The following is an 8,594-nucleotide window of genomic DNA, read 5'->3' as shown; positions in this document are numbered from 1 at the left end:
TAAATTAAGTTTTCATGTCTAGTGCTTCCTTTGTGTGTTGGCCCCATCTTCAGATCTTGAACCCTAGCCTTGCTGGTCGCGGTTTCACAATCAGAGTCACTGGGTCTGAGGAAAGAAGGGAAGAGAGGTGGGTCAGCATCCCGAGTCTTTTCCATCTGGGGTCACCACTAGAATGACAAGGTCAGACATGCAGCCCAGGGTCCCAGATGCACCTTATATGCAGACTCCATGCAAATGGGGCTCTCCTCCTGCTCATAAAAGGGGGCCCTTGCCCGGCATGTTGGGGAGACACCCAGAACCCAAGCGCCTGAGATAGGACCTGAGCAGCTCCACCATGGACTTGGTGCCAAGCTGCCTTTTCCTCCTGATCATTTCTCAAGGTCGTTCTCAGGAGTGGGGAGCGCTGAGACCTGTGCCTGTGCCTGTTGGTGCTTCCATGTGATTCTCAGTCCACCTTGTGTCTCTGTGTTTGCAGGTGTCCAGTGTGAGGTGCAGCTGGTGGAGTCTGGGGGAGCCTTGGTGCAGCCTGGGGGGTCTCTGAGACTCTCCTGTGCTGCGTCTGGATTCACCTTCAGTAGCTATGGGATGCATTGGGTGCGCCAGGCTCCAGGGAAGGGGCTGGTGTGGGTCTCACGCATTGGTAGTGATGGTAGTAGTTACATACACTACGCCAATTCTGTGAAGGGCCGTTTCACCATCTCCAGAGACAATGCCAAGAACACGCTGTATCTGCAAATGAGCAGCCTGAGATCCGAGGACACCGCTGTGTATTACTGTGTGAGATACACTTTGAGGGGAAATCAGTGTGAGCCCAGACACAAACCTCCCTGCACCAGAAGTTGTGACCATCAGGGGGTGCTCCGGACACCAGGGACTGCTCAGGACCCACAGCACAGAGAGCAGCCCCAGGAGCAGGGGAAGAGGGAGGTGGGAGGGAAGGGCCTTCCTGTTGGGCACAGGGATTTCCTCTCAAGCTCTCAGCTGCCTCCAGGGAAGGCTCTTCCTTCTCAAGTTCTTCCTGAAGACAACAGTGAAGAAGGGACATGTGTTTGCAGGTGACATGTCAGCAGGGAGTGGTGACTCTCCCTCACCAAGTCGCTGTATTTTCTTTCTCTTTCTCTAAAAGGAGACCATCCTTAGTGCTCTCATCATCCTGGGTTTGGGAAACGTTCCCACCAAGAGAGATGTCAGCACAGCCTAGGCCCCTGTGTGCTGACCTCAGGCCCCTATCTCCACGTTTCCCTCTCACAGGCCCACCTGGGCCACCAAGACAAAGATCACCCCCAGAACCTCCCACCACAGCTCTCCATCCTTCCTACTACACGCTTCCCTCCTGGTCCTCATTCACTCGGGTGGATGTGCAAACCCACCCAACATCTGGCTTCAATGATCACAAAACCTTTGATTTGATTTGCTTTGTTTCCTCTGAAGGGGACCCTTGTGGCTATAGGTATGTTCCAGGAGAAGTCTCAGGGTAAAACCCACGTCAGCACCCTTAGATCCCTTGTCTCCACCTTAACCATCCACAAAGTCCTGTCATATAAGGACACCCACAGGCCCATCGATGACAAACTAGATATTCCTGAGGTCAGGGTCCAGCCATTAAAGTCCCCTGAGAGTCAGGGCCTCCAGGGACCCTCAGGAACCTGAGTATGGGTTTCCTTCCTGGGAGCTGGGAGTTGTGTCTGTGAGATTGTGAGTGTGCATGTGTGTGTGCACATGGTAATCTGTTTGGGATTCAGCCATGACACCTGTCTCTCTGGGACGCATGACACAGTCGTTTGGACCTCACCTGGAACCTGGAACGTGGGTTAATCTTCAAGCCAATGCTTTCTTTCCTGAAGGACTCCAGAGATTATCTGTGGCTATTTCAGGGAAGAGAGAGGCAAATGGAACTGGATGGACAATGAGGAAATCACAACACAATAAATGGACGATCCTGGAGGTGTGCCTGTTCAGACGTGGTGAATTCCTGTCCATGGTAATTCCCCTCCAGGCTCAGGGTGGCTTTTCCCGTGTTGCACGTGGTCCATCCAGTGAATGACCTTCAGGTCCTGGGGTTGCCCATCATGTACGGACACTGTGACATCACTGCCAAGGGCCACATGCAGATCCGAGTAGGCACTGGAGAGGAAGGGCATGGTGCCTCTGAGATGAGCTGCTGATGAAGCAGGAAAGCCCAACATGCTCTCCTGCCCCCTGGTTAGAACTAGATCAAGTGGCCACATGGTTACAGACCCTGATGGTGAAAACAAGGCAAAGCCACAAAGGCTGACCAAGTTTCTATGACAATAGATAAATCAACTCCAGTAATGGCAGTTATCTGGGTGATTTATTCATTCTGTAATAATGGACAGAGAAAAACAATACTCTTCATATAAAATGATTTCTCTATATCTGCTCCTTCATATCAGTGTTTTACATCAAGAGTTTTTATAATTAAACTAGAGGCTTGGTGCACAAAATTCGTGCAGGGGGGAGCACAGGTGACCCTCAGCCCAGTCTGCACCCTCTCTGATCTGGGAACCCTTGGAGTACATCCCTCTCACAATCCAGGCAGCTGGCTCTTAACCGCTCGCCTGCCTGATGGCCCTTAACTGCCTCTGTCTGCTGGACTGATCGCCCCTAACTACCCTCCCCTGCTGCCCTGATTGCCCACTAACTGCCCTCCCCTGCCAGCCTGATTGCCCGCTAGCTGAACTCCCCTGCTGGCCTGGTCGCCCCCTAACTGCCTTCCTCTGATGGCCAGGTCACCCCTAACTGCCTTCCCCTGCCGACCTGATCACCCCTAACTTCCTCTGCCTCAGCCACTGTCACCATGGCTTTGTCTGGAAGGAAGTCTGGAAAGAATGACCAGAAGATGTTTGGTCTAATTAGAATATTACCCTTTTATTGATATAGATTTCCAAAACTACAACACAATTTCCGCCACATTGACAACAACAACTTCACATAAACTGATCTGGTCTTGATTATTCTCTACTATGTCCAACACATGGAACTGGTACTACAATAAAGTCTAGAGAATAAACACCACAAAGAAGGCCATGCAGCTGCTACACATCCAGCACCAAACTGCCCTGAAGAAATAGGACCCAGGAGCTCTGTCAATGTCTCTCTAGTTCATGCTTCTGGACCCCAGGGACCCACAGAGATGCACCTATCTCCCCCAACACTTGGTCCACTGGCTCTAGGCTCACACTCTGGTTTTAGTTTATCCTCTGAGCAGTTTGTAAGGGAAACAGTGTCACATGGGACTTCTGGTCTCCTGAAGATGAACCTCCTGTAACAAATGAGGACTTTAAGTGCTGAAGGAAAATTGAGTAGCCATCAAGGTTGAATTCTAAACTAACTAAAAATATATTTCAAAACTGAATGAAGCTATGCTGGTGTGGCACAGTGGTTGAGCTTTGACCTATGATTCCATTCCTGGTCAGGGCACACACCTGGGTTGTGCATTTGATTTCCAGTAGTGATGATACAGGAGGCAGCGGATCAATGATTCTCTTTCATCATTGACGTTTCTACCTGTCCCTTCCTCTCCCTTCCTCTCTGAAAACTATAAAATATATATTAAAACAAATGAATGACAAGGTTATGGGTTTGATTCCCAGTCTTGGCAGATATGGGAGGAAAATAATAAATTAGTTCCCCGCCATCAATGTTTCTCTCTTTCTCCCCATCTTTCTCTGTTCAATATTTCTATCTCACATCAATGTCTCTCTCTCTTTCTCCTTTACATTTCTCTAAAAGTCTATGAAAATATCAAGTAAGGATAAATAAAACAATTTCTATATCTATATCTATATCATCTATATCTATATCTATTTATATCCATGGGAGCAGAGGCACATTAAATTTATCCATAAGGAGTTAATAATTGTGCCCACATCCTACTTCCTGACCACCTCCTGAAGCACAGCCCCTGGTGTGGAAGGAGAGGTCCCTGGGCACAGTGACCAGGACCCCAAGGAGGGCCTGGTTCTCTGAGGGCACAGTCAGCACCTCCTTCCAGTAGAAGCCCCAGGAGACCTGGAAGTCCCCTCACCTCTTGCCCTTTGTATGTGCAGACACCTCCCATATGCAAATGCCCACACGGCCACCAGACACACACACAGTTGGCATCCACTTAAATGCAGGGCCTCCTCACCCTGGAGAATACTTTCTTGGGGACCAGGACCTCACCTGCAAGACATGACTCCCATGTGGCTCTTCCTCTTCCTGCTGTCAGCTCCCACATGTGAGTGACTCAGGGCTTAGAGGTGAGAAGATGGGGACCCTGCATCTGAGCCCAGGACTCACTGTGTTCTCTCTGTCCCAGGTGTCCTGTCCCAGGTGCAGCTGCAGGAGTCAGGCCCAGGACTGGTGAAGCCCTCGCAGACCCTCTCCCTCACCTGCAATGTGTCTGGGGGCTCAGTCACCAGCAGTGACTACTGGAACTGGATCTGCCAGCCCCCGGGGAAAGGGTTGCAGTGGATGGGGTGGTGGTCAGGGAGCACAAGGTACAACCCTGCCTTCCAGGGCCACATCTGCATCACTGCTGACCAGGCTAGGAACAAGTTCTCCCTGCAGCTGAGCTCTGTGACCACCGAGGACACGGCCGTGTATTACTGTGCAAGAGACACAGTGAGGGGAAGTCAGTGTGAGCCCAGATACAAACCTCCCTGAGGAGACAGCAGGGCTGGGCTGTAGGGGTGCCCCAGACACAAGGGGGCACTCAGGAACCACAGCACAGAGAGCAGCCCCAGGAGCAGGGGCAGAGGGAGGTGGGGAGAGAAGGGCCTTCCTGTTGGGCACAGGGATTTCCTCACAAGCTCTCAGCTGTCTCCAGGGACTCTTCCTTGTCATATTCTCCCTGCAGACAACAGTGAAGAAGAGACATTGTGTTTGCAGGTGACATGTCAGCAGGGAGTGGGGACTCTCCTTTACCAAGTCTCCTTCACAAATTCTAAAAGTGGCTTTTTTTTTCACTCTCTTTTCAATGTTTCGCTGAGGAATATGAACTCTACAGCTGGGTTACTGGGATTGGCCTGTGTGCACAGCTCTGCATCCCTCCCTCGGGGGGTGGGGGGTTATAGCTCCTTAAGAGTCTGACTTTCCGTGTGCCCTCCCCATCCTGGTTCCAGGGAGATCACAGGGCCCTCCCTCTGCTGAAAGGCCTGTGCACATCCAGGGCTGGTGGACCTCACCCATCCTCTCTGGGTCCACATTGGCCCCCAGAAGAGCTGCCATCTCAGTGAACCAAACACAGGGAGCCCCGACATCAATCCAAACAAGGGGACACCTGTTGTCCATCAGGAAGCAGTGCTAACCCCACAGCAGGGACAGAAGTCCTTGATGGCTGGGATGTGCATCATTGAACTCCTCCTCCACCTTTCCCCCTGGAGCCAATGTTTCCTAGCTTCACTCTGGGTGAGATGTGCATCCGGAGCATGTAGAGAGCTGAGGAGCATCGATGGGACGCCCTGAGTCCATACCGTCCTCTTACTACTTGCCCAGGAAACACAGAATCTCACACACACACACACACACACACACACACACACACACACACAGCGTCACACAGACACACATAGTCACACACACACAGAGACACAGTCACACACACAGTCACACACACAGTCACACACACAGTCACACACACAGTCACAGACACACACAGTCTCACACTCATTTCTGGAAAAGACATGCATTCACACATGAGCAGTGATACAGTACCATTCATGTCATTACACAATGTACTTTAGGAATTCTATATAATAAAACAGGGTTATTTTTTGTTTTCTTGGATTTCATATGAAATAAATATGTGGTCTGCAAGCAACTATTATTTCAACACTGACCACACCCTGTGAAGATCAACAGTTGTATTTCTCAGTTCACTTAGTAGGAGCTCAAATTAGGAATTTAATCCAAACTTTGCTAAATTGATACAAATTTTTAAAATATAGTTGAAGTAATAGTGAAAACCTTCCACCAAATAAAAGCCAAGGACCAAATGAAATCAAGGGTGAATTCTACCAGAAATTCAAATGGGAACTGATAACTTTCTATCAACTCTTCTTGAACTCTTCCAAGAACTGAGGAAAGAGACAACACTTCCAAACAGATTTATTGAGGTGACCATTACACTCATATCAAAGTCAAGTAGAAACATACAAAAATGACAGGTCAATATCCCTGATGAAATTATATTCAAAACCCTCAGAAATATACTAGGAAACTTAACAGCACCCTGCAAGAATCATTTACCATGATCAAGTGGGATACCATCCTAGCATGCAAGGCTGGTTCAACATACAAAAACCAGTAACTGTGCTACATCTCCTCCACAGAATGAAGGATAAAGTATACCGTCTTATAAATAGATACAGAATGAAGCCTTTAAAATTGAGAATCGCTTCAGATTTAAAATTCTTAGCAGATTAGGTGTAGAAGTGATGGACCTCAATATACTAAAGGCCACATTTGAAAAGCCAAGTGACATCATGCTTCACAAAGAAAATTTCAAAGCTTTTCTTCTCAAATCAGGAACAAGACAAGGGCTCCCCTGTGACTAATTCTATTCATCAAAACAAGAAGTTCTTCTCAGAATAATTAGGCAAGAAAAGGAAATTTCAAATGTCTACATAGAAAGAAAGGAGTTAAAATGTTTCTCCTTATCTGTAAGCAGATGACAGGATCTTATACATAGAAAACCCTAGACACTGTATGAGAAGCTAATAGACCTAGAATTCAGGAAAGATGTAAGATACAAAACCAACACACAAATGGCTTGTGCCCCTGCACCCTCTCAACAGAGTGTCTTCATGGCTCTAGGAAACATGTGGGCTGTTTCAGAGGAAAGTGAGGGAAGAAAACTTGAACTGGCTACACAACAAGGAGATGACAACCTAATGAAACAAGAACCCTGGACGTGTGTGTCCTCAGTCTTGTTAATTCCCCATCATGTTCCCAGGTAGCTCTCCCCCGCAAAGTGGCACCGGGTCAGGTGTAGGTTCCAGTTGACCCCCATCAGGTGGCACAGTGGGCACAAGGTTCACATGCAGACATGAGCTCCCCAATATCAAGATTTTAATAACCTAAACTTAATTATTCCTAAATCATTTCCGACATCTTCCCCTCAACACACCTGGTCATGACAGAGGTTCTTCTATGTCCCAAGGCATGAAACTGGATCTTCAACAGAGTCTAGAGAATAAACACCACAAAGGAGGCTGTGCAGCTGCTACACATCCAGCACCAAACTACCCAGAAGGAATAGGACCCGGGAGGTCTGTCTGTGTCTCTCTAGTTCATGTTCTGGTTCCCAGGGACCCTCACAGACACTCCTCTCTCCGAAACACTAGGTACACTGGCTCTAAGCTCACACTCTGGTCATAGTTTATTCTCTGAGCAGTTTGTAAGGGAAACAATATCAGATGGGACTTCTGGTCTCCTAAATGTGAACCTCCTGCAACAAATGAGGACTGTAAGTGCTGAAGGAAAATAGAGTAGCCATCAATGTCAAATTCTAAACTAACTGAAAATATATTTCAAAACTGAATGAAGCCATGTTGATGTGGCACAGTGGTTGAGCTTCTACCTAGGATTCCATTCCTGGTCAGGGCACATACCTGGGTTGTTTGCTTGATTTCCAGTAGTGATAATACAGGAGGCAGCCAATCAATGATTCCCTTTCATCATTGATGTTTCTATCTGTCTCTCCCTCTCCCTTCCTCTCTGAAATCTATAAAATATATATTAAAACAAATGAATGACAAGGTTGTGGGTTTGATTCCCAGTCTTGGCCGATATGGGAGGCAAATTATAAATATATTCCCCGCCATCAATGTTTCTCTCTTTCTCCCCATCTTTCTCTGTTCAATATTTCTATCTCACATCAATGTTTATCTCTCTATCTCTCTATCTATCTATCTCTCCTTTCCATTCTCAAAATATCAATGAAAATGTCCTCAAGTAAGGATAAAGAAAACAATCTCTATATCAACACCATATCTAGATCTATAAATACATCTATAGTCAAACTATACATATATCTAAATCAATATATATGTATATATGTATATATATTGATATCTTATCTATATCTATCTATATCTATGGGAGCAGAAGCACATTAGCTTTATCCCTAAGGAGTCACTCATTGTGCCCACATCCTACTTCCTGACCCCCTCCTGCAGCATAGCTCCTGGTGTGGAAGGAGAGGTCCCTGGGCAAAGTGACAAGGACCCCTAGGAGGGCCTGGTTCTCTGAGGGGACAGTCAGCACCCCTTCCAGGAGAAGCCCCAGAGACCAGGACCTCCCTCACTTCTTACCCTTTGTATGTTCAGACATTTCCCATATGCAAATGTCCCACATGGGAGCCAGACACACACACAGTTGGCATCCACTTTAATGCAGGGCTTCTCCACCCCTGGAAGAATACTTTTCTGGAGGACGAGGACCTCATCTGCTAGAAATGATTTCCATGTGGACTCTTCCTCTTCCTGCTGTCAGCTCCCAGATGTAGTGACTTCAGGCTTATTGTGGAGGGATGGAGACCCTGCATCTGACCCAGGACTCACGTGTTCTCTCTGTTCCAGGGTGTCCAG

General features: G+C 47.7%; 1 long non-coding RNA gene across 1 annotated transcript in view; it reads left to right on the top strand.

The window, feature by feature from the left end:
• Positions 1–475: 475 nt before the first annotated feature.
• LOC111824287 overlaps positions 476–8,594 on the top strand; it is an 11,511-nt gene continuing 3,392 nt past the window's right edge. Inside the window, exons 1-2 of the long non-coding RNA XR_002827369.1 lie at positions 476–519; positions 1,588–1,593. This is a non-coding gene — a long non-coding RNA (uncharacterized LOC111824287). The remainder of the gene's footprint in view (positions 520–1,587; positions 1,594–8,594) is intronic.

The sequence above is a fragment of the Myotis lucifugus genome, unplaced genomic scaffold (genome assembly GCF_000147115.1).
Source record: "Myotis lucifugus unplaced genomic scaffold, Myoluc2.0 scaffold_1142, whole genome shotgun sequence".
Lineage (NCBI taxonomy): Eukaryota > Metazoa > Chordata > Mammalia > Chiroptera > Vespertilionidae > Myotis > Myotis lucifugus.
The sequence above is the reverse complement of the archived record's forward strand: the minus strand, read 5'-3'. Positions and strand labels throughout refer to the sequence as shown.